The following is a 27718-nucleotide window of genomic DNA, read 5'->3' as shown; positions in this document are numbered from 1 at the left end:
AACTATGTCTTCTTAAAATTTCATTGGGAGAATAAAATGAAGCTTTCTTTTTTAAACATGTACTACTAGGGTGGCAAGAACATTAAACTATTTTAGTTTTAGTTTACTAAGATCTCAGTTTATTAGATGCTGGGGAGTTGGTGGAGAACAGGAGACAAGAAGTCACTGTAGAAGTGAAGGATTATGTCGTGTTGTTTGGCAAGGTCAAGGTAAGTGGACTCTAAGAAAAGCGCAGCATGTGGTTACCAAGGCCTAAAAGGGACAGGTGTGAAGAGGAAGATGAAGAAGGGATCTATCTATCTATCTACCTGCCTTTTTATCTATCATCTATCTATCTATCTATCTATCTATCTATCATCTATCTATCTATCATCTATCTATCTATCTATCTATCTATCAATCATCATCTATCTAGATACCATGCATATATGTATCCTATCTAATAAAAGAGAAACATGTAAATTGACCATACCTCCGCTACACCCACAAGCCACAACCGCCAGGCAATCAGGAGCGAGTATGCAAATTAACCCAACCAAGATGGCAGTGGCCACGGAGCTGGAGTGAACAGGAGGCTTGGGTTGCCCCCGGCGATGGAGGAAGCCAAGCTTCCCGCCTGCCCTGGCTGGCCATGGGCTCTGCTCAAGGCTACAAAGTTTCAATTATGGAAGATAAATAAATCCCAGATACCTGCTTCCCTCTGCTCAAGGAGGCGCTGAAAATAAAAAAAAAAAAAAAAAATGGGAGCTTGGGTCGCTGGGGGCCATGACCAGCCTGCAAACAGCCATCAGCCCCTCACCCAGGCTGGCCAGGAACCCTAATGGGGACCCCGACCCTGAAGGGTATGTGGCCAGCCTGTAAGAGCCCTCATCCCCTCACACATGCTGGCCACACCCTCATGGGGTGACGGTCCAGCCTGTAAACAACCATCAGCCCCTCACCTGGGCTGGCCAGACACCCCAGAGGGGACGCCCACCCCATGGGGGCATGGCCAGCCTGCAAACCACCACAGGCCCCTCTCCCAGGCCGCCCCACATCCCTCCCAAGGGAACCCCCACCCTGATCCAGGACACCCTTCAGGGCAAAGTAGCCGGCCCCCACCTGTGCACCAGGCCTCTATACTAATAAAAGGGCAATATGCTAATTAGACTGGGAGACCTTCCAGGAGACCTTCTGGTTGTTCTTCTGGACAAAGCCATGGTGGCGGGGCCGAGGTAAAGTGGTTAGAGGCCAAGAGGGGAGGGAAGTTGTGGGTGATCAGGCTGTTGGGGGTCGGGGCCATTGGGGATAAGCAGACCATCAGTGGGGGTCAGTTGGAGGTGATAAGGACAGCAGGGGGTGGGGACAGTTTGGAGTGAGCAGACCAGCAGGGGGAGCAGTTGGGGGTGAGCAGGTTAGTAGGGGAGGCAGTTGGAGGTGAGCACACTGGCATGGGGGGCAGTTGCGGGTGATCAGGCTGGCAGGGGGGCATTTGGAGGCAAGCAGGCCAGTGGTTGGGGGCAGTGGAGGCAAGCATGCCGGCAGGCAGAGTGGTTAGGGGCAATCAGGCAGGCAGGCAGGCAGGTGAGTGGTTAGGAGCCAGCAGTCCCGGATTGCGAGAGGGATGTCCAACTGCTGGTTTAGGCCCAATCCCCGTAAACCGGCAGTAGGACATCCTTCAAGGGGTCCCAGATTGAAGAGGGTGCAGGCTGGGCTGAGGAACACCCCCTCCCCCGTGCACGAATTTCTTGCACTGGGCCACTAGTATATATATAATCCTATCTAATAAAAGAGTAATATGCAAATTAACCATCACTCTGAGACAAAGATGGTAGTGCCCATAGAGGCTGGGCAGGATGCTGGCGGCGTCACCCCGGAAACATGAGCCCAGCAGGCAATCGGGGCCCGCAGGCAGCACCCAGCAGGGCCTGCTGGGAGGTCGCCGTGGTTACCCGCAAGCAAGCAAGCAGGGTGCAGGCAGCATCCAGCAGGGCCTGCTGGGTGATGGTGGTGGCGACCAGGGAGCAGGCAATCGGGGCCCACATGCAGCACACAGCAGGGCCTGCTGGGAGGTTGCCACGGTTACCTGCGAGCAGGCAAGCGGGGTGCAGGCAGCACCCAGCAGGACCTGCTGGGCGGTTGCCACGGTGACCCGTGAGCAGGCAAGGGGGGCCCGCAGGCAGCACCCAGCAAGGCCTGCTTGCCCATCCCTGTGGTGTGGAGCAGGCAGGCCCCGCAGAGAGCAGAGAACCATGGGGAGTGGGCCCAAGCCGTCAGTAGCACATCCCCTGAGGGCTCCCGAATTGAAGAGGATGCAGGTCGGGCTGAGGGACCTCCCCACCAGCCCTCCCCCACCCCCTGCATGAATTTTGGGCACCGGGCCTCTAGTATATATTATATACATATGAAATATATATAATGGATATATATCAAGCATGTGAAACTCGTGGCCCACAGGCTGCATGCGGCCCACAATGAATATTTTTGTAGCCCAGCCAATATAATGGTATGTAAGAAACATTTTAATAAAAATTTCATAACTTAATTTTTACAATATCCTCTTATACATAATTATTAATAAAAAACTACAACATTCGCTAAAGACTGATTGCTATAATCGTGTTTCATTCATTTTCCTGACGCACCTTACACTCAGGCACGCCCTTTCTCTCCACTAATACTAGCAGCGAATATTTTAGCAGTTGATTGCCACATCATTAGTCTTGGACTGACTTGTTTAGTGTGCGCAACAGGAAATATTTCACTTTCAGAGAACAAGAAAAATAGGTTTATTGAGTTATGCTTATTAATTTGTGTAGTTACACAGTATCTGGTGAGTTAATGTTCAAGAAAAAAAATTAATTTTTATTAAAATGTTCTATTATTTTATGTTAATGATTATTCATTTATTTCAGCCCTTTGTATTCAGCATGTCTCTATCAAAATAAACCTATGTTTCTATGAAAATTGCAGCTTTTTATTTTATTTTATCTTTTTTTTTTTGTGGCCTACATAAATTTAAACCTTGTTTATTTGGCCTGCATTAGCCTTTGAATTTGACATGCTTGATATATATGATGAAGAAGGGAGATATATATACTGATATATATGTATATAGGATATATATCTGATGTAGAAAGGATATACATGTATATATTGTGTGCATATGTATATAAAAGGAAGGGTGATACATCTTAACTTTTACACAATGTTTTCTAGAGCAGTAATAGATTAAGAACTTAGGACTTGCAACGTTTACCTTTTATACTTCTTGAGAAATATTGAAATGTGCTACTAAGATATATGTGTAGAGACCACAATTTAATCCAGCTCTTTCCTGAATGAAGGAACTGACTTGGTGCATTTTAAATGTTTTTCCTCTATTAATTTACATGTGTAGGTGCTAATGGATTTATGAAATGTATCCTATTCTTACAGGGGAGTGACATAAGCTTTCATCACCTTCTGTCATGTGCACTTGTATTTGTTTTGACCAAGGCTAGGAATGATACAATAAAACTATTAAAAGTCGCAATGCAAAAATGACTGTAACTGTAAAAAAATTAAAAGTGAAAGCCGTTTTATAAAATATGAATACCATTATGAATGACAACAAAAAAAGTTCAAACATCCTCTTCTTTTCCAGCCAAGACACTTGGATACTAAGCAATACAAGAAGGCCTAAAAAAGTATAAGCATGTATAGATATACAAATGTATATAAAGGTAATGAATGTATATAAATGTGTGCATGTATATGAATATTTGAACAGAAAATAGTTTCATTTTTTTTTGTTAATCCTCACTTGAGGATATTTTTTCATTGATTTTTAGAGAGAGTGGAATGGAGGGAGCAAGGGAGGGAGGAGGAGAGAAACATCAATGTGAGAGAGACATCAATGGGCTGCCTCTTGCACACACCCTGATCAGGGATTGAACCCACAACCTAGGTATGTGCCCTGACTGGGAATTAGCACGGAACCTGTGGTGACCTTCCAGTGCATGGGACGATGCTCCAACCAACTGAGCCACAGCAGCCAGGGCTATCTCTTAATCATTTTAAGCCCAATTTCATGTTGTTCTGTTATTTCCTGCTGTAGAGATTTTGATTCTTCAGTATCTTATATATGTTTACATACTTTCATGGAGGTTTATTTTTTCATGTTTATGATAAGCATATATGTATTTTTTGTGGGTAATTTGGAAAGGAGCTGTCCATATCAGCTCAGGTCATCATACTGCTTACAGATGCAGAAGGCATTGCTAATAGTGAAATTTATAAAACAACTCTTGGGCAGTGTGATAGCAGGGGCAGCTTTTGGGATATCACATGGTCTTCCTACTCCAACTGCTACTAAGGTGATCCTGATTATACTTATTTGAAAATAGTATTAGTATATTTGAGAGTCTTTAGGAACTGTATCCTATAAAAAGAATTGAGAAGATTTTTTTAAAGTAGTGCTTTCAGAGTGCTGCATTAATTTTCATAATACTAGATTTAGAAGCATTGCTTTCTTGGATCTTTTACAAGTCTTCTTTTGGAAGATTCAAATTTTGTTGAAATCTCATCTATTATCAAATAATGTTGATTCCACTTTAAACCAAGATCTTCAGTCATTGACACCTGCCCATTTTCAGGGCCATGACTCTGGTCACATCACATCATTTCCTCCATAGACAGCCCCATGTTGGCCTCCTACCTAACTGGGTGCTCACACTTCTGCTCTTTTTCTCCCAAAGCCACCTGTGTGGTGCTTTCACAACAGACACACACACTATGGGTACCAAACTTCAAACCTCAGCATCTTGGTTCCTTAAGAGATGAACTCTTAGGTTCCAGAAGCTCCACTTATTGGGGATTTATGTTGTATTTCCTTGGTTCAAAAGAAATCAGATACTACTGAATTCTATGGAAAGACAGATGACACTTTAAAAATAACAGTTTTGACTTCATAGCACACACTATAATTAGACCAAAATAACTTTAATTATACTAGCTGGATACATTTTTTAAATTGGTCTCAGCTGGTATACAAGAATAATACATAATTGAGACCTTAAAAATTATGCCATGTCTACAGCATCCTATGAAACAACAACAACATAAAAAAATAACCCCACCTATATTTAGATTGTACTGAGAAAGGAACAGTTAGTATGAATTTGATCGAATCCCATTCATTTACTTATATTCTGAAATTTGCCACAGTTTTTCCTTTTTCATATTAATATCCAAATAAATTGACCGTTCATGCAAGAAATTGCTTCACAGAGAAGGATTGTGTAATGAGACTATTCTGTGATATGCTTCTGTATATCACAATTGTTTTTCTATCATGTGGTTAAAAGAGATCATTGCTTTTACTAGTACGACAACCAATTATGTGGAATGGATGGTTCCATATAAGCAATTTTCCTGTTTTGATTTGTTTTATGCCCAATATCCTATATAATAAAAGGCTACTATGCAAATTGACCTAACAGCAGAAAGACCGATCTCTATGATGTGCACTGACCACCAGGGGGTAGACACTCAATGCAGGAGCTGCCCCTTGGTGGTCAGTGCACTCCCACTGGGGGAGTGCACTCAGCCAGAAGTTGGGCTCACAGCTGGCAAGCGCAATGGCATCAGCGGGAGCCTGTCCTGCTTCCATGGCAGTGCTAAGGATGTCCAACTGCCAGCTTAGGTGCGGGAGGCCTAAGCCATCAGTTGGACATCCCCTGAGGGCTCCTGGACTGTGAGAGGGTGTAGGCCGGGCTGAGGGACTCCCCCCCCCCCCAAGTGCACGAATTTTGTGCACCAGGCCTCTAGTAATAAAATAAGGAAGGAAATTTTGGAAGAACTTAGTTGTGTAAATCTTGTAATGCCTCTGACCTGCTATCAAGTGGATTTTGTCTTCAGAGTCTTTTTATCTTTTCAAATTTAATCAACTCAATTGACTACCCAAAGCAAATGGGAATAAAAATACTGAGAGAGAGAGAGAGAGAGAGAGAGAGAGAGAGAGTGAGAGAGAGAGAGAGAAAAGAAAGAAAGGGACCCAGAAACTAGAACTAAGGAGTAAGACTAAGAGGAGTAAGACTACGAATGATGTGAATTATAATTAAACTAGAGGCCCAGTGCACAAAAATTTGTGCACTCGGGGGGGGGGGGGTCCCCCAGCCCGGCCTGTGCCCTCTCACAGTCTGGGACCCCTCGGGAGATAACAATCTGCTGGCTTAGGCCTGCTCCCGGGTGGCAGAGGGCAGGCCCAATCCCTAGGTGCAGCCCCTGGTCAGGCTCAGAGCAGGGCTGATTGGGGAGTTGGGGCGCCACCCCCTGTCATACACAGAGCAGGGCGGATCAGGAGGTTGTGATGCCACCCTCAGTCACGCTCAGGGTAGGGCCGATTGGGGGGTTGGGGCACCGCCCCCTGTCACACTCAAGGCAGGGTCGATGGGGAGGTTGCAGCGCCACCCCCTGTGATGCACAGAGCAGGGCCAATCAGGGGGTTGGGGCGCTGCCCCCTGTCACACACAGAGCAGGGCAGATCAGGGGGTTGGGGCGCCGCCCTCTATCACCCACAGTGCAGGGTGGATAGGGAGGTTGTGGCCCCGCCCCCTGTCACACACAGAGCTGCAGGGCGATCAGGGGGTTGGGACGCCGCACCCTGTCACACACAGAGCCACAGGGCGATCAGGGGGTTTGGGCGCTGCCCCCTGTCACGCTGATCCGGTGCCAGGAGGCCTCGCGGCTCCGCTGATCCCGGTGCTGGGAGGCATATTACCCTTTTACTATATAGGATAGAGGCCTGGGGGCTGGCTGGTTTGCCCTGAAGGGTGTCCTGGATCAGGGTGGGGGTCCCCATTGGGGTGCCTGGCCAGCCTAGATGAGGGGATGATGGCTATTTGCAGCTGGTCACACACCCTTCAGGGTGGGGCTCCCCACTGGGGTGCTTGGCCAGTCTGGGTGAGGGGCTGCGGGCTGCTTTCAGGCTGGTGGTTGTTGACTAAAGCTCCCAACCGCTCCTTTTTTTTCTCTTTTTAAAATTTTATTCTGGGCCAGCTTTAGCTCTGGCTCTAGCTCTGAGGCTTCCGCTGCTGAGCGTTCTATAATCGAAACAATGTATAACTCCAGCTCTGAGATCTGAAAGCTGGTTTCTGGGGTTTTGTTTATCGTCTATATTTGTTACAAAGTTTCAAACTGCCGGCTCAGAGGCCGGCAAGTCAGGCGGGGAACGTTACAGTCTGCAGTCACTGAAGCAAGCAAGCCTCATGCTCACTTCCAGCTGCCTGGCTGCTGGCCGCCATCTTGGCTGACAGTTAATTTGCATATACTCACTGATTAGCCAATGAAAAGGGTAGCGGTTGTACTCCAATTGCCATGTTTCTCTTTTATTAGTGTAGATTTCAAGCTTTTTCTATAATAAAATATCATTTTACATAATAATTCAACAGACTGCAGCTGGACATCATCTATACTTTGATAGTCAGGGGTTCCAGACAGAAGATTATGGTTTATATGAGTTTCTATAAAACATTTCTAGGTGATTTTGGTATTTTTCACTACCCCAGATTTTCATATCTATTAGTTGGCTTTTTCTCTTCAAATTATGTCATCTTCCACTCTACCACTGTCCCTCAATCTGAATGTCACAATCTAGACCTTATCATGGTTAGTAACTTCAACCTATCTTTAATTTCACTTTCAAGGAGACCACTCTTCAACTACCACGCATTTCTTCAGTTCACTTCCACAAGGATGCCAATTCCAAAGATTCCTCAAACTCACCAGGAACTCAAATTTCCTCATTTTTGCCCTGTTACTGTCTACTCATTTTCTTACATTTTAATTCATGTTCTCAATTGCCAGTAATCCACTCAAATTCCATGGCCTATCACTATAACCACTCATTGGCAGACTCAACTGTTTATTCCCTTACCCCTTTCTCACTCTCATATTCACCCAGGCTTGGTAAAGTACAATCTTCTGCTTAATATGTGGTTGTACCTATGGAGCTGAACATGCCTGGAAAACAAAGCATGCTATGTTGAAATTCACTCTAAATTCATGATCACTAAACCAGGTGTCTTGTTAGTGCTTCCAGGCAATCCTATTACATTTACCTAATCCATTTGCTCTCCCACTCTCCTAGATGACTTTTTCATACTTTCCATCTGTTCAACCCCACCCCCCCCACCCCATCCCCCATTATCCTCACTCTAAGGAGAAGATAGAAACATTCAAAGCAAATTATAAAAGCTACTATCACTGCAGCAACTCACCCACTGATTCTGTATCCATATATTTTGACTTGCCTCCTGTTTTTATCAATGAACAGACTGTACTTAATTAAAAGCTAATCATTCCACTGATATACTAAATCCCATCCCCTTTTGCCAACTGAAGGATATGCTTCAGCCACTTTCTCTACTTTCAACATAATCTTTTTTACTCACTATTAGATTATTTACATCAGTGGAAAAATATGCTATAATTTTTCTCATTTTATAAATCCCTATCTTGAGTCCATATTTAACTGGAGGTATTATCTCATTTCTTTCTTCCCCTTTACAGCAAAACTACTTGAGATAGTTATACTTTTTGAACCTAAGTTCTTTCCTCTTATTTTATTTTTCACTTTAGAAAAAATTCTATTGAAATGTATGGATCAGCACCATGTAGTATACAAGAATATGCTTTATTTTTTCATGGTTTCTGAACTAGTGAGTTTCATCTAATTTTTCCATTTAACATATTAAAAACTTTTTTTGCTTTCTATAATTTTAAAAACATGGTTGCTAATAAAGTCTCCCTTTACTAAAGTCCCAATGAGAGATACTTACATGTGACATTTCACTCTAAAAAATCCATGAGACATTTTGTAGCTACTTTTACAATGAGAATTTGCATTTTATCTTGTAGTCACTATAATTTGCTAGCAAGAAAAGTAGTTCATTAGCAGTGCTCTCTGGTATGGTTTTGATGCAGGATGCTATGACTAGAAACACATACCATTGCTTTTCCTATCTTAAAGCTGCAATGCCTTCTCAAATCCACTCTAACCAGGCTTCCTTCCATTTCCACTTCTCCACTGAATCTGCTCTTTCAGATCACCATTTATTTGCTGAATAAATGAATTACATTTGTCATTCATTTAATATTTTCTTAAGGATTTATCTTCATTGTAAACTAAGATGCTTTCAAAGCTCTTCTTAAATGTGAAGCACATAACAGTATGCTAGTTCCCTTTGAATTAAATGTAAAAAAATTTGTTGTCAATCTTGACAACTTGATTATTATAAAGTAATTAGTAAATGTTTTTAATAATTAAAAAAACTGTATTTTCTGTATCTCAGGGAATTAAGTATTGATTGATTGCCCATTGTCAGATTGAAGTTCTAGGTGAAATACAAGTTCAATGCTTTCAGTAATCTCTATTAGTGTTATGATCTGTATTTTGACATGTTTCTCTTTGGAGGAAGGAATTCAAGTAAGTTACTTTAGATGCTCTTAACTTCTTATAACACTTCCTTAGGTACCAACTGGCTTCATATAACTTTGGTATAAAGATGAAAACCAAATGCTGACTGCCTTATGGTAAAGGTTAAAACAAAGTAAAAATTAATTTTCATTTCATTCCTAAAACCATATACAACATAATATCATTTTAACATAGTCCAGTTGTTTAACATTTTTTTGATATTTTAAAAGTCTCATTATGTCTCCAAACAGACCACCATTCATTGCACACATTTATTGGAATTTTGCTGGTCTGGAATAATAATGTCAGTTCTGCAGTCTGTACCATATTTATTGTTCGCAGATTAAACTTTATAATAAATTATCAACATCTAAACATTTTTGAAGCAATGGGTATTTTGAAAACATTTTAGAAGACATCTTCATGCACACTAATTTTTTTATTTAAAAAGGAGTAAAATACATAATGTATGTTAGAAGACCTTTATAAAATTGTTAAACTTGATTTGTAAGTGTTTACATTCATTTTGGCTATCTGAAAAATGTGTATAAATAGTGCTATTATTTCTTGATAATGTTGCGAATAGGAAGTATCATTTCACACTTTTAGTCTAGTTAAATATACAATACAGAATAATACATTTTTTTTTGGTTAATCCTCACCCGAGGATATTTTTCCATTGATTTTTAGGAAGAGTAGAAGAGAGAGGGAAAGACAGAGAAACATCAATGTGAGAGAAACACATCGATTGGTTGCCTCCTGCATGAGCCCTGACCAAGGCCTGGGCTGTGCAGGAGCCTGCAACTAAGGTATGTGCCCTTGACTGGAATTGAACCCAGGACTCTTTGGTCTGCAGGCTGACACTCTATCCACTGAGCCAAACCGGCTAGGGCGAAATGGCTATGTATCATCTCTAAGCAGACTGTCCTGTGGCAGAACCATAACTTTCCCATAGATCACCATACTCTGCAATGACTAAAAATCCTCAGGCACCAAAGGGGTTATGAGAATGGCAGAGAGAGTTGCTGAGAGGACCTTATGAATGAGAATTAGGTTTGATAGAGTTGTAATTTCTGTAGATTAACTTCCACAGATCAGATAAGACTCAGAGGGTAAGAGCATGGACAGATGACACCAAGGAGCAACACCAACCCTGTGTTTTAGCACTACGTAAGGCCCTTAGAACCTAGACTCAGTCCTGAGCAAAAACAGCTGGAGTTTGAATGAGTTTAGAAATTAAATTGTTATAGAAAAATAAAGTTTCCGCCCTCGCCCCCACCAGAACTGAATTTTTGGATGGAGCTTCTTACCTGCTTCACACATTTCCTTTTTCAAACATATTGAAAGTTTAAAACTAACATCTATAATAATAAAAGTGTAATATGCTAATTAGACCAAACAGCTGAATGATCTTCCGGACATTCTTCCAGACGATCTTCCGGATGAAGCTGGGGCTTCGAGGGTCGAGGCAGCCGCTGCAGTTGTGAGGGCTGTGCCCCTTGCACGAATTTCGTGCATTGGGCCTCTAGTTAATAGATAACCACAATCACATGATGATAGCTAATAATTGCTTACTTAATTATATTCCAGGGGCCACTTGGCTGGCACATGCCATGCTTTGTAAGGCCCTAATTGACAAAGATAATTTCTACAGGGACTCTAAAATTGAGATTACCCTGACTTTGAGGACTTTGAGGACAAGAGGAGAATCCACGCAGTCTCTATCATATATACAAAGGCACCGTGAGTAAATAAGTTCCCATCTGTTGTGCCTAAGAATAAGCCGATAAAAGCCATACTCAGAGATGTTCAGGCTTCCAGATCAATGTTGAGTGATTCCCAAATTCATGGTAGAATTGCCTCTTCCCCTCATTGTTTTTGGGTTTATTCTGGAACAAATCTCCAGACATCAGAACAAGCCAAATGACAAGTTTCCAACAGAGAATTATGGAGATCAACTCTAGAAATTTAGCCTTTCTTGGATATAAATCCTAAAGATCATTTCATGACCCCAGATGTCTACATGCTGATCTTGGTGACGAATGAGGGAAATTAGGGAAGAAGATTTTTTTTAAAGAGAGAGAGAGAGAGAGAGCGGGAGAGAGAAATATCAATGATGAGAATCATTGATCGGCTGCCTCCTGCATGCCCCCTATTGGGAATTGAGCCAGCAACCTGGGCATGTGCCCTTGTTCAGAATTGAATCTGGGACCCTTCAGTCTGCAGATTGATGCTCTATCCACTGAGCCAAACCAGCTAGGGCGAGGGAAGAAGATTTTAAATCACATGATATAGTGTTTGGCATAGATGTCTAAGTATGACCGAAATTAAATATTAAACATACTTGCCCACATACTCTAAATATGTGAAATATGTAATTTAAGTTTTAAATACCTTATAAAATTAACAATATGGCACTATATTTTATTAGCTTATAAAATGCTAAAATTTATTGTTAAATCTTGAATTTATGTGAAAATATTCTAGAACAAGTTTGAGTAGAGAAGGTGGAATTGAATATACTCATAGACAATAGTACTCTGCATACAGAGTAAACAATGCTTTGAGATGTATTTGCTTTTACATGAAGAAGGTTTCGTTAAAATGAAATGAAAGCTGAATGTAGTTTGTAGTAAAAAATAGATTGTTATATTCACTCATAGTAGTTTTTTAATGCCAAGTCTTCCATCTTGACTTCTGAGTGTGAATATTGGAACTCTATATTGTACGCTTATAAAGTTGCCTATTTCTGAAAAATAGTAACTAGCAACAGAATTTATCAGGTCATAAATAATTTGAAGAACATTATGCATTAGAACATTATCCATTAGGGACATATAATTATTATTTCTTCATATAGAATTGACTATTACAGATGTTAGTATTAATTAATCAGCAACAGATAATCAGACATGTTGAAAATTAAACATTTTGCTTCATTAAGATACATGATGAGGCAACTAAATTGACTAGAAAACACCATGGATTTATCACAAAACTGACTCTCTTCGTCTCTGCTTCCAGAAATTACTTTTAAAAATACAGATTAGAGCTCATAACTCATCTCCTTCGAGTCCTGTTGGTTCCCTATTGTTCAGATTCCTCACCATCAGAGCCAGCTTCATGGGTGAGCAACTTGTGCAGTTGTGGAGCCTCATATTTAGAGAGGCCCTGTGCTTGGTTATTAATAATGTTGAACATGGTGCCCACATTTCATTTTCCACTGGGTCCCACAAGTTAGGTGGGAAGCCTTCTTCAGCTTCCCCAGACAGAATTTATTCTTTTCTCCTCTTTGTTTTTATACATTTTTTTGGTACCTGTTTCAATTATGATACCAAATTACACTATAATTTGATTAACATTTACTTTCTTGCCCAGAGAACTATATTAGATGCTGTTGGTACCCACCCAGATGTCTTTTACCAGCCAGTTCACCCATCTCCTAGTTGCGGTGAGCACTGGCTGCTAATGGCCGCGATTAGCTTTCTTTAGAAAATTGTGCTATTTACAGAGATACAAATAGTCCATCCTTTGCCTCAAGGTGGGAGCACTCTGTCGCGTCATTCATAGTGCAGAGCTCTCAGTAGCCTCCCTTAGGATCAGACTACAGTAGACTATAGCTGAGCCCACATCGTTGCCTAGCTTCATCCTCTGACCTATTTTGGTCCCCTCACTGCTTTTCTCCTTTGAGCATTCCCTCAACAGTACACAAGTACTTGCATCCTTGTCCCAGGCTCTGCTTCTGGGTCCTCCTGTCTAAGCCAGTCATGAATCAGGACAGGGAAGTTTGCTAGTCATGTCTGCGTTCCATGCCCTAGCACAGATCTTGGCACACTGTAGGTGCCCTACATTGTTTGAATCAAAGGCCTTTGAGGATGGTTCACTTGAGTAGTATATTTCTTTCAATTTAGTAGGGTTCAAGATGTAATTGTGGAGGTTACTAATTTTGCGTTATTATTCTTCCTCCATAGATACACACTTCCTTCTCTCTTCCTAGGGTGGTGTTTCCTGGCAGGACTCCAGCTCTGGATCGTCACCTCTGTCTTCTCTCTCAGATCTCTTTAAATATCTATTTTACTGCTTCTTTGTAATGTTTTGAATTCATAGAATATGAAAATTAGAGGAGCCTTAGAGACTATCCAGAAAAGTAAATAATAGAAGAAAAAAAATTATGGAGGCTGAGGAACCAAGAAGAAACAATGGAAAGATCAGTAGTATGGGTGCCTATCATAGACTATCCTCTTCTTCATGAGTTTGATAAATCATATTGTGATGATTGTAACAAAATTATAATATCATCTATAACACAAGATAATGATATTTAAAAGTGAGGAAGATTAAAGGACTTAAATATCAGTTATGTATCCTGACTTAACTAGAAGTGGTAAAATTGTTGATATCAGTAGTCACATATGTATACTGTAAAACTCAGAGCATCACTACAAAAACTATACAAAGAGATAAATTCAAAAACGTTATATATAAGTCAAGATGGAATCCAAAAAGTGTTCAAGTAACGCATAGGGCAATGAAAGAGAAACCAAAGAATGAATTTTAAGGGAACAAACAGAAAGAAAAACAAAATGGCAGACTTTAGTTCTAAAGTAACAATAATATTGATGTCAATGATACCAATAAAAATATACCAATCAAAAGACAGACTGGTAGAGTGGATAAAAAATAACAAAGCTATATGTTCCTTATAAGAAACTCACTTCAAATTCAATGACAAAGGTAGGTTGGAAGTAAAACATGGGAAAAGATACATATGAAAACATTAACTTAAAAGAGAAGCAGGAGTAACTATGTTACTATCTGATAAAGTAGACATCTGAGCCAAGATAATTACCAGAGGCAGAAAGCCTTGTAAAAAGATAAATTTACCAGGAAGATAAAATGATCCTAAATGTACACAGAACAAACAATGAAGTTTCAAAATTCAAGAAAACAATAATATAGAGATAAAACAGATATAGAAAAATTTACAATAATAGTGGGTGACTTTAACACCACCCTTTTATCAATGGATAGAAATATTAGACAAAAAAATCAGCTAGCATAAAGAAAATCTGAACAACATACTTAAATCATCAGAATCTAATTGACACACACAGAACACTACACCCAACAATAACAACAAAAGAATACTACTTTTATTCCATTTATAGAGCATTTTTGAAATGACAAAATTTTAGAAATGGAGGACAGATTAGTGGATGTTCCAGGTTAGGCACAAGGAAGGGAAGGGTTGGGATGGAAGTGAGATAAGTATGTCTATAAAAGGGCAACAGGAACCGTGGCCAGGTAGCTCGGTTGGCGAGGGAATCGTTCTGATACAACCAAAGTTGTGGGTTTGATCCTGGTCAGGACACATACAAGAATCAACCAATGAATGCATAAATGGTTGAAACAACAAATAGATCTTTCTCTCTCTCTCTCTCTTCTCTCTTCTCTCCTCTCTCCTCTCTCCTCTCTCCTTTTTACTCTTACTCTAAATTTTTATTTAAAAATAAATAAATTTAAAAGGGGCACTAGGAACTATTCAGTATCTTGACTAGATGGAGCATACAGGAACCTACATATGTGATAAAATTGTATAGAACTAAATACACACACACAAATGAACTCAAGTAAACCTAGGGAAAACTGAATAATATTGGTGGTTTGTATCCATGTTAATATTCTGACTGTGATATTATACTATAGTTGCACACAATGCTACTATTGGGAAAAACTGGATAAAGTGCACACAGGATCTTTCTGTATTATTTCTTACAACTGCATGTGAATCTAAAATTTCCTCAATAAAAAATCAATTAAAAAGTTATCTCGGTGATCTACCAGAAGAAATTCAAAGAATAGTACTTGCATTATAAATTTAAATATTTTTTTGTTTAAAGTCTTATTGGATATATAGGGTAGTATTAACATCTAATTTATTAACTGTCTACAGAGTTTATTTTTTCCTTTGGGAACTGGATGTTGATGCTTCCTTATAAGACATTCCTTTTTTTTTAAATCCTCACCTGAGGATGTTTTGTTTATTGATTCTAGAGAAAGGAAAGGAGATGGAGGGAGAGAGCGAGTGAGAATGTGAGTGAGAAACATCAATCAGTTGCCTCCTATACCAATGATGGCGAACCTTTTGAGCTCGGCGTGTCAGCATTTTGAAAAACCCTAACTTAACTCTGGTGCTGTGTCACATATAGACATTTTTTGATATTTGCAACCATAGTAAAACAAAGACTTATATTTTTGATATTTATTTTATATATTTAAAAGCCATTTAACAAAGAAAAATCAACCAAAAAAAATGAGTTCGTGTGTCACCTCTGACACGTGTGTCATAGGTTCGCCATCACTGTCCCATACTCACCCCAACCAGGGATTGAACTGCAACCTGAGTATATGCCCTGGACTGGGAACCAACCCTCGATCTTTTTGTGCATGGGACAACATCTAACTACTGAGCAATCAGCCAGGGCATAAGATATTTCTTTTTTTTTTAAATTATATTTTATTGATTTTTTACAGAGAGGAAGGGAGAGAGATAGATAGTTAGAAACATCGATGGGAGAGAAACATCGATCAGTTGCTTCCTGCACATCTCCCACTGGGGATGTGCCCGCAACCCAGGTACATGCCCTTGACCGGAATCGAACCTGGGACCTTTCAGTCCGCAGGCCAACGCTCTATCCACTGAGCCAAACCGGTTTCGGCCATAAGATATTTCTTGATGTTCATCTCCTTGTAAGATATAAAAGATATTTAACTAGAGGCCCGGTGCACAAAAATTTGTGCACTGGGGGGACGGCGGGAGGAGGGGTCCCTCAGCCCGGCCTGTGCCCTCTCGCAGTCTGGGACCCCTCAGGGGATGACCACCTGCTGGCTTAGGCCCACTCCCCGGGGGATTGGGCCTAAGATGGCAATCAGACATCCCTCTGGCAGCCCAGCAGCCCTCGGGGGATGTCCACTTGCCAGCGGGGAGCAGACCTAAGCTGCAGTCAGACATCCTTACTGCTGCTGAGGAGACAGGAGAGGCTCCCACCACCACTGCTGTACTGGCAGCCATCAGCCTGGCTTGTGGCTGAGGAGAGCTCCTCCCATGTGAGAGCGCCCTGACCAACAGAGGGCAGCTCCTGCATTGAGCGTTTGCCCCCTGGTGGTCAGTGTGTTTCATAGTGACCAATCATTCCCAGTCTTTCTGCTGTTAGAGTCAGTTTGCATATTACCCTTTTTACTATATAGGATAGAGGCCTGGTGCATGGGTGTGGGCTGGCTGGTTTGCCCTGCAGGGTGTCCCGGATCAGGATGGGGGTCCTGCTTGGGTGCCTGGCCAGCCTGGATGACGGGCTGATGGCTCTTTGCAGCTGGTCACACCCCCTTCAGGGTGGGGGTCCCCACTGGGGTGCCTGGCCAGTCTGGGTGAGGGGTTGAGGGCCGTTTTCAGGCTGGCAGGTGACTGAAGCTCCCAACCTCTCCTTTTTTTCTTTTCTTTTTTTTTTTTTTTTAATTCTGGGATTTATTTACCTTCTATGGCTGTCACTGGAACTGAGAGCCGGCTTTAGCTCTGAGGCTTGGCTCCAGCTCTGAGACCTCGGCTGCTGAAAGCAGGTTTCTGGGGTTTGTTTAGCTTCTATAATTGCAACATTGTTTCTTAGACTGCAGTTCAGAGGCCGGCAACGGCAGGCGGGGAACTTTGGCTTCCTCCATCACTGGAGCAAGCAAGCCTCCTGTTTGCTTCAGCTGCCTGGCTACCGGCCGCCATCTTGGTTGGCAGTTAATTTGCATATCTTGCTGATTAGCCAATGGGAAGGGTAGCAAAGTTACGGTTAATTACCATGTTTCTCTATTGTTAGATAGGATATTTTTGTAATTGGTGATTTTTCTTTCTGACACCAACCAATTCTGACACTAACTACCTGAATTTCTGACACCCAGTTCAATTAATTCTGACACTAACTACCTGAAGTTAGAGTCAGACTTCTCAGGTTTAAGGTACCACAGATTTCCCTCACCTTAGACATTAGTCATAAATGGGGTGCCCAGGTTTACCCACAATTTTTGCCTGTTTGAGAATGAATTTTGGAATTCTAATGACCCCCCCCCCCCAAGGTTTAATAATTCACTAGAACAATTCACAGAACTCAGGAAAGTGCTTTACCTGCTATTGCCAGCTTATTACAAAGAATACAACTTGAGATATAAGGAATTTCTATAGGAGAAAATAAGCTAACATAGTGATGCTCCTATTAAATAAAATCTTCAATTTTTAGTCCAGTAGTCATGTTTATTTTCCTGTTAGCTTTGCAAACAGTAGTTTGATATACAATGCTGCTTTAGGCCCAGTCCAAAGGTTATTTTTCATAGGAGAAATGTGTACAAGGCAGTCCCTCTAAGATGGATGCTCTGACGTTTTTTGATTTTTGTTTTGAAGCCAGCCCCCACCCGTGCACCAGGCCTCTATCCTATATATATATATATCATAATTACCTTGTATAATCTAATTAACCTCTTTGTGCCCCTTCTTATCTATAGTAAAAGTCACTACTTCCTTCATGGATGAACTAAATTAATATATACAAAGAGATTAGAACAGGGAACACATAGGAAGCATTATAGTGATGTTGGTGATGGATACTATTATTTTTCTCTTTAAGTGTGTTTTTTACTGATACTATTATAGATATCTCCCACTTCCCACCCCCCTTTTACCCCACTATTCCCAGCCCCTACCCACCCTCCCATATCTTCACTACCCCATTGCCCATGCCCAGGGGTGATGATTACTATTGACACGATATAGAGGAGATGCCAGTATCATCTAATAATTTCTGTAATAATCCCAGGTCACCTATTTGCTGGCTGTAGCTATAGTCAATGCTGATATGCAAATGAAATTTACTGAAGATATAAAATGATTATATGTCTTAATTTGGCTAATCTTTCATATGAGGCAATAAAACCATGGCGTAATATAACATTTATTGAAATATTAAAAACTACTTGTTTATATTTTTCACTAAAAATATATGATTGCTATTTAATTATTGTCAATACTAACAATGAAGGTAGTGGTTGTGGAAGTGATAATGAAGTTGGTCATTGTGCAGCACTTAGGGTGTGGTTAGTTTTCCTTGAATGTTATTAAGGACCAGAATCTTCAAACAGACCATATTGCAGCATTCATAAAGCTACTGACCCCAGGCCCATCACATGACCTAAAGGATGACTAAAGAGAATCTCTATATATTGTAATGGCATGTTCAATAACTATGGTCAAACCAAGCATAAAATGACAGGTTCTTTTCTCTTTAAAGTTATATTAACTCGGGAGTTGCCTTAAAGCTAATTTCTCTTAGGATTATTGTAGAAATCACCAAGTTAAGAGTAAGATTTCATATGAAATACTGAGAGATTCATAGAGGCCTAAAAGTTGATATTTTAAAATTCTTAAGTTGGGTAAATTATTGATCAAATTTATATATTCTTTTTTTAAATAAAAGAGGGTCCCCTTTTAGTGTTTTCACCAACTGGGACAAATCAAATTGTTCAGCTCTAACTCCTAACACTTTTATATGTATGAAATAAGATTAAAATGAAGATTAAGTGCAACCATCAAAGAGGAAAATAATGACAAGGTCAATTCTATATGCTAATACCTTAGGAATAGATCAGAGCTCCATCTTCACAGTCAGCTGCCTGAAAACAACTCTATTGGTAGTACTCAGTATAGTGACACATATTTTGGATCCAGATGAGGACGTGGTCCTCAGGGCATTTAGTGAATAAGTTACATCTGTGAGCTGCCCAATAAGACAACTAGAGCCATTTATTATTGAAGTTGTATAGTAAAGGAGCTGCCTGTGAAGCTCAAGAAGTCACACTGCCTGGGTTCAAATCCCAGCTCTACCGTTTGCCAGCTGTGGAGCCTTGTGTGAGTTCATTGAATTGTCACTATCTGTGTATTATCATCTGAAACATGGGAATAATTCTAATTACCTGCTGGGCTGTTATAGGGATTAAGTGAATTATTATACTTAGAACAATGCCTACTACTCAGTAAATGATATTTTTAAATTGGTAATTTAGTAATAAACTCTATAGGATTCAAGAAAAACATTTTCTTATTTTGATTTCTACTTTGTGAGTGATTAGTATTGTTAAAATGTTTAAGGATTCCTTGCCTTTTGGTAACTGTTTTTTTCATCTATTATTACAGTATTTTAAAATATGGAATTTTAAATGTTTTGTGATCTATATTATTTTTAGATATAATTTTGTCTGTGTACCTATATCAGGTAGTAATATATTAATAAGCATAACTGTAAAAATCTAATTTACCTCATTTTGACATTAATGTATCTTTGAAGACTGAAGAATTATAAACAGGAATCAGATTCTATGAATATTTAACATACAGCTTCAAAATAATTGCACAAGGACAGATTTATAACCTAAATGTATTCACAAATATTTAACGTGGTTTAATTAAAAAGGTGCATGCTTAAATAAAGTAAAATATTCAATGTAATTACACATTTGAAGTTTTGGTTAAAAAGCACAAAATGGAAAATTAAAATTTGAATTTAAATGCTAATAGGTTGTACATATCTGTACCTTTCCCACAGCCCCTACCACCACTCCTATAAAATATGACAGTGGTCAGGAGCCCAGACACCAAGGCCAGACTGTAAGGGTTCAAATCCCAGGTGATCTATTTGCTAAATGTGTGACTTTGGGGAAATTATTTATTCTTTCTGTGCCTCAATTTCCTCATCTCTGAAACAAATTATTCTAGTATCAACTTCATTGGGTTTATGTGAGTATTAAAGATATATAGCCAAAACCGGTTTGGCTCAGTGGATAGAGCGTCAGCCTGCGGACTGAAGGGTCCCGGGTTCGATTCCGGTCAAGGGCATGTGCCTGGGTTGCGGGCATATCCCCAGTGGGAGATGTGCGGGAGGCAGCTGATCGATGTTTCTCTCTCATCGATGTTTCTAACTCTCTATCTCTCTCCCTTCCTCTCTGTAAAAAATCAATAAAATATATTAAAAAAAAAGATATATAGATATAGATAGATGTATATATATATATATTTGGATCCAGTTGTCTATATGATAGACACATGTTCATATATATGTGTGTGTCAATATGTGTGTATATATGCATATACACGCACCAAGTGCATATCTGAAGAATCTTCATGCCCCCATATCTGGTTTCTTCCTAAAACACTATTTCTCTTGAGCCTTTCCTTACATATAGAAGCTAGGTTGTTCAATGACGCCTTTACTGACATGGCCTGGGAAAAATACTGAAGTTAAATTTATTTTTACATGACCCCTTGTCCTTGTCTGTGCTCTTGTTTCTTTTCCGGCACTTGATACTCTCCTTTCAGCCACTCATAAATGTAATGCCTTTCAGCTGCCTATACTGGTTGTCTGAAGCCCTTCTCTCTAGTACTTTCCTCATGTCTTTCCTTTCACAAAGTGTTAAAATAATAACTGCTTAGCCTCTTGGCCCCTCCTACCTGTCCCATCAATTCCAAGCTCTTTATTTCTTCTGTGGTCAGCACTTGGGACCATGTTCCATAAACAAATGCACACTGAGGTGTGACTGACCAGTAGCCTTAACTGAGCTCCCTTCCATTGATGAAACACACACACACAAAACCTGTGTCCCTTCACGGCAGTAGTGAAATTGGAACTGTGTTTGGTTTACATTAGTGGGTGTGAATAATTAAAGAGGGACTTGGCACCTTCTTGGGGTGAAGCTGACTGTAAAAAGAAGGTGATAGCCTTGGTGATAATATTTAGGAAAGTGAGGGTCATTAAAAGGTATCTAGAAACTAAGATAGGGAAACATTATTGGTTTTTATTTAGCAACACTATCTCTCACTAAGGGTTACTGTTTATTCCCTAAGCCACTTTCTAAAATTAACTTGTGTATTTTAATACAAAATTGAGGAGGGGAGAAATGAGAATAGACCTTGTGGGTTTGGTTTACCCACTGTGTCTCCCAGGGTAGGTGCTAAATGAATGTATGGAGAAGACAAGAAATAGAAATGGGTTTTTTTAATTTTGACCTTTTTTCCCTACTTGCTTCAGTGGAGGTTGTTGGGTGGTGTTTTTCTTTTGAAATAAAAGTTGAATTTTTGGTGATTTTTAAATGGCAATTGATAATGAATAGACAGGTTTTCAAAATCTGCTCAAACACAACTTCTTTATTTTAAAAACTACTAAAATACACATGTGAGCAATTGTAGCTACATTATTCCTGAGGCCAATGATATCAAAGCCAGAGCAATCCTTATGCTTTTCCACCAGCTTTCCTCTCCCAGAGGTGTTTCATTGGCCGTGTTTTGGGATAGCCAGGCCAAGGAAGTACTTACAGCTCCTTTGAAGAGTCCTCAGACTATAGCCTGGCCTGTGTGGTTGAGTGGTTGAGCATCGACCAGGGTTCAATTCCCAGTCAGGGCACATGTTGGGGTTGCTGGCTCGATCCCCAGTATATGACTATATATATTTAAAAAGAGTCCTCAGAATATAACCTCACTACAAGAACTATTTTGGGAGGAGATAATTGGGCTATAATATTTCAATAAATAAACAATTTAAAACAAGTGTTGTAATGTAACTTCCTAAGTGCCTTTAGTCAATTCTCAACTGAATATGTTTAACTCCTCATTATCCAGTTGCAAAGAAATTACACTAGAGCCTTTGTACAAAAAAAAAGATATCAAGACTAAGGAAGTTTAGTAAAATGTATTTGGTGGTTAAGTAGTAATAATATTCAGGGAAACAATGCATTGCACTTGCCTCTACAGGATTATCTTCAATTAGATATAGTCCCATAGTTACCATTTTCATAATTTTTTAATCTTATTTTCTCTCTATGGAGACACATAAATGGTTAATTGTAATGATTAAAATAAATTATGTGTAACATGTTTTTAAAGTAATTTTGTTACAGGTATAAAGTAACTAGTAGATCAAGAATATTTCCAATTATAACCAAAGCTGAGTTCAAATTTTAAGTTAGCTGAATTTTTATTTAAATGAAAATATATCTTCTTTTGTTTCTTTATGTTAGGGAAACCATATTTGTGTGACTTTGGATAGTCTCAAATTATGTCAGTTGTCCCAGCATAATAATTCATAACACTCTCTTTGCGAAAAATACTGTGCTTTAGTTAATAAAGCATAGTCACATCCTGCCTAATGCAAAGAATTTTCTTGTGAAGTGCTCTTAAAACCTAAAATGATTCTGGAACTATAATCAATCCTATATAATAAAAGGCTAATATGCAAATTGACCAAACTGCAGAATGAATGGTCGCTATGATACACCCTGACCACCAGGGGGCAGACACTCAATGCAGGAGCCGCTTCCTGGTGGTCAGTGCACTCCCCGCTCAGCCAGAAGCCAGGCTCAGGGCTGGCAAGCACAGTGGCGGTGGCAGGAGCCTCTCCTGCCTCCGTGGCAGTGCTAACAATGTCCGAATGCCAGCTTAGGCCCGCTCCCCATGAGGAGTGGGCCTAAGCCATCAGTCGGACATCCCCCAAGGGCTTCCAGACTGGGAGAGGGCACTGACTGGGCTGAGAGACGCCCCCCCCCCCACAAGTGCACAAATTTCATGCACCGGGCCTCTAGTAATATAAAAACTTTGTATGGTGACAGATAGTTATTAGACATGGTGTGGTGACCACCTTGTAAGTTATATAAATGTCAAATCACTATGTTATACACTTGAAACTAATAATAATATCATATGAACTATACTTTAATACACTTTTTTTTTTTTAATTATGGAACTTTTCCAGCAACAGGTGAGTCACAAGTAGTGGCAAAAATTATATCCAGTCATAGCAAAGGTCAGTTCTACTTGCTCATTCTTGCTGCTCGTTCTTGATACATTGCTCCAAATATTTTTCAGTACATACTCTTTAAAGTTAAAAATGTTTTACTTTTTTCTAGCACATTTTACTGGAACGATAGTATAATATGCAAGTTCACTTTTTTTCACGACATTTTAATTTGGTTTTAATTTGTGCAGTACTCAAGCATTTGTGTTATTATTCAGCAGAGAAAGAATTTTTGGAAAGTCCTTTTTTAGGTAATTTCATCCCCATGTAAATTCTTGGCTTCTGGAAGGGCCTCCCCTAGATGTAGCATAATGTCCACTATGCAGTAGTCATCTAGCTAATAGATATGTATTAAATTAGTGAATGGGTAGCAATGATAGTTTTTTAACTTTTAAAAAAATATTAATTTATATTAAGTTAACAGCATTTTTAAGTCATCCAAGCTACAGTAAAATAATAAAATTATTACTTGAATAGTATCCGATCATACATTTACTAGGTTAAATAAATGTAAACTAAGGAATAATTAATTAAATTATCCCATGTAATATATTAAATTAGAAACTCTAACTCATATATGTTTAAATATGAACAAGGAAAAGAGACAATATGCAAGAGAGAGTACCATGAAATAATTGAATTTCTTGTGGTGATGAATTGTTGCAATGAATTTCTACTATAGAATTACTGTTGAAAGCCTATAAATCATTATGGATCCCTTAAATATATATTTTATGTTCTGTTACAAATTTCTTTTAGGTCAGAGATATGGCTTGTGATTTCAGCCTAATACACTATCTTATAGAAGGAGAGCTTGGGCACCTGGAGGCCATGAACTTTTCAGACGTAATTTGAAACCAAAATTTGAGAACTGAATTTTAAGGGATGGGCTTTGCTCTTTGATCATGTTATTAATCTTTCAGGAATTTAATAACACTTAAGCCAATTTGATAATTTAACTAAAAGGTAGCCAATAATTACAATAAACTTTAAATGTTCATAATAGCACGATGGGAAAAGAGAAGGCCAATGATAGAGCAGATCAGAATTTTAGAAGTCTTAAATTCTTCAAGTCAATAGGAAGAGAACTAATGGCATAAAAAGGGCTAATTCAGGCAAATCACCAAAAGGTGACGAGCAAGCCACTACCAAATTAAGATGATTGTTTAAAGCCCACTGGTCCCTTGATGCTTCAATTGAAGCACATCAAAGCCCTAAGCTGATAGCTTCTTGTCATTGTAACCACAACTGGTGATTCTTTCCCTACCTTTCTACTTCTTTCTCTTGATTTCACCTATCTACTTGAATAAATTCTATATGTTAAAAAAGCATATCATTTGATGTCCTTTTGAAAAAAAAAAACTAATGGAGATTAAAGGATGTCCACTTTAACATTCAATAACTACATATTGAAATTTCTATTTTCTATTAAAAAAATAGAAATTTAATATCTCGCATTACTGTATTGAAGACTAATTTGTCTTATTTTCAAATTTAATTTCATGAGAATGGTTTTCTTAATACAAAGGGTACAAAATATTAATAAATAGACTATTTCTATTCTAATAGGACAAAACCTGCAAAGCAAATTCCTTAGATTCAATGTTTCTTAATGCAAAACTCAAATATCAAAAACTGCAAGCAGTAATTTTAGTATCCTACAGAGAAAGAAAAATGATCTAAATTTATTTTTTTGGAACCATTTATTTCAACTTTAATACCCAAAGAAATGATTTTAGACCAGACATCAGTTGTTGTGATGTCCCCAGCAAGTGCTTCCCCATTAAACAAGATTTTTCAAGGATGCAAACATTAGGGATATATTTGTACATAAACATATTAAAACACGAAATTATGGTAAAAGCTGAGATGATTGTTCAAATAAGTGGTCCTTCACACTGTATTGTTGTGGAAAGGCCCAACATTATTATCCAAGTTGTCCATCTTAATTGATCTTACATTCCTAGATAATTGCTATACTCTCCATTTCATTTTGTCTCTAATAGGCACAGTCTTTCTCTTAAAGGCAAAAACTTAGCATCATTTAGAATACCCTGCCTAAGTCTTTGAAAAGTTTCATATTTCCATACTCTTTTCTTGATCAGAAAGCTTATAATTAGTGTATTAGTGTATGTGCCATCAATTAAGACACATAAACTTTAACTTTATTTTTGTTTAACTTTCTAATTAGAACTAAAAGAAAATATGATGTCTCGGGGAGTTAGGGAAACAAGCTGTGATAACTTAGATCATATAAATGATTCTTTTGCCTCATGGAATCAATAGATTTTTTTTTCTTTTAGGGTGGGGTAATTGTGAACTTAGTGCAAAATCATTATTCTTATGCTGACACACGTATCCATTTATCTGATTATTTGTTTACTTAATATTTTAGAAATCTTGTGTGTGTAAGGCTCTGGGATATAGTCAGAGAACAAAAGGAGAATTTAATATAAAGCCTGTGCTGAAGGAACTTCTTATGGCTAAGTGTGAGTGACAGATAATTTACATGATCATAGTACAAGTAAAAAGGTAAGGATAAAAGTATGTGTATTACTATAGGGGAGCAAGGTTGATTTCTAGTGCACAAATAGGAGATTTCTGATAGTCAAGAAAATAGTTACCATCTTAAAGCTAGTAAGGTACTCTGGTTACAAGTTTTAAAAGTCACTTGGAAAGTTTGTGTAAAGAAATTCTTTCAGGAAGTGTAGTTCTCAGTATGTAGTTAGCATATTATCAGAGTAAGCAATTAGAATTCATATTCAAAAGGGAAGCACCTGTGTTTATTTCTTACAACTCTATCTTCAGCACTTAGTTCATGGTCTTGATGTAATAAGGGATCAATAAATATTTATCGAATGAATGAGTGGATTGAGACAAAGAGTTTTCATTGGATTTGGCAACAAGAAATTATTTGTGATTTTGGTGAGATCTGATTTGTTTTTAGTGAAATGTCTAGTTTCCTATTTTGTTGAGGAGTAAATGAGAGGTGTCTGAATATAAGCCTGCATGCAGCTGCACTTAAACAATTTTGATTGTGGAGTAGGAAGAGAACCGATTTGAGTAAAGATTTCTGTTGTTTTATATCAGAAATATCTATGTTGAAATGCTGGTGAAAGGCCTCCTGAAGAAAGACAACATAATCCACAGAGCTAGGTCCACCAGAAGCTGTTAGAGGTGTGATCTACACCATGGAAAGAGAACTTACCCTCACCTGGGTGGCCAAACCCCTCTCCCACTGTAACAGATGCATGTATATGCGGCTAAATTCGTAGATCTGATGGCAGTACATTGAGGGAATTCTGTTGACTTTAATTGTTGTGTAGTGTTTAGTTATTATTTTATGTTGAACAAGGTTGTATCCAGAGCTTTGAGATGAGTGGAGACACTATGAAATGGCTGTAAGGGGAATGGAAAGGGCATTCTTAGACAGCAGTGAATAAGCTGATGTTGGAGGCCACAGATCTGTAGTGGCACTGACATGCACTTCTTGTTTTCTTTGGCAAGGTTCAGCTGTCCAGGTATATAGTGCCTGTAAGGGGGCTCTGATGGCTTTCTCAATTTAAGCCATGATGATATTAATTGTAGAGAGATAATATGACTGAAGAAGCTTAACCTAGGGTGGTGACCAAGGAAAGATAACAGAATTATGTGAGACATGCTGGCTTAACCTGGCCATCATGTTTCCTTGCCTTGGTGAATGGAAATATGATATCCTCAGGCTGCTCCGAATTAGTTAACTATGGCTGAAGTTGGCATTTAAGCTAGGTCTTGACAAAATGACAAAATTGCTTAGAGAAGAGGTATGGGCGGGTGCAGGGGGTGGTACAACAGGCAGAAGGAATAGCACACATCAAGAGATACAAGTTTGAAAGTACCTGTCAAGTAAAGTGAGCTGAAAAGATCAATATGGAGAGAGCAATGGGATATGTGGGCTGGAGTAGTAAATCATCAGGCTTGATTTTAAAGGAGTAAAAAAAATTTTTCCCAGTGCTGGTAATTAAATAAAATTCAATTTTGTCTTTTTCATCTCTGTAACCCCACTCCCTACCATCATTAATAGCACATGGAAAGCACTCTGCTAATATTTGTTGAACAAATACATTTGCAGTGACCTAAAGCCCTGAGGAATATTTAACACATTTGAATTAGAATTGAAAAAATTCGAGGACAGACTGGAATGGGCCAAAAACAATGAGATATAATTTAATATAGGCATCAATGTACAATCTTAGCCTCATGTTCAAGAAGTCAACCACCTAAGTGTAGAATAGAAATGGTGTGTGGTGGTAAACCAGGCTGAAGAGCAGTTTAAGACTAGAAAATATAGGCGTTTTAGTTGACCATAGCCAAATATATGTCAACACTATCACACACTGCCAAGAATTGTGGGCCCACAAATGTATGTCGC

General features: G+C 39.1%; 1 protein-coding gene across 1 annotated transcript in view; it reads left to right on the top strand.

The window, feature by feature from the left end:
* CFAP299 (cilia and flagella associated protein 299) overlaps nt 1-27718 on the top strand; it is a 552389-nt gene that overhangs the window by 130468 nt on the left and 394203 nt on the right. The gene's annotated exons all lie outside the window — the stretch shown is intronic.

Source organism: Myotis yumanensis, unplaced genomic scaffold (genome assembly GCF_028538775.1).
Source record: "Myotis yumanensis isolate MYYU_CA2020_CCGP unplaced genomic scaffold, mMyoYum1.0.hap1 SCAF_1, whole genome shotgun sequence".
NCBI classification, from domain to species: domain Eukaryota; kingdom Metazoa; phylum Chordata; class Mammalia; order Chiroptera; family Vespertilionidae; genus Myotis; species Myotis yumanensis.
This window is presented reverse-complemented; position numbering and strand designations above follow the sequence as displayed.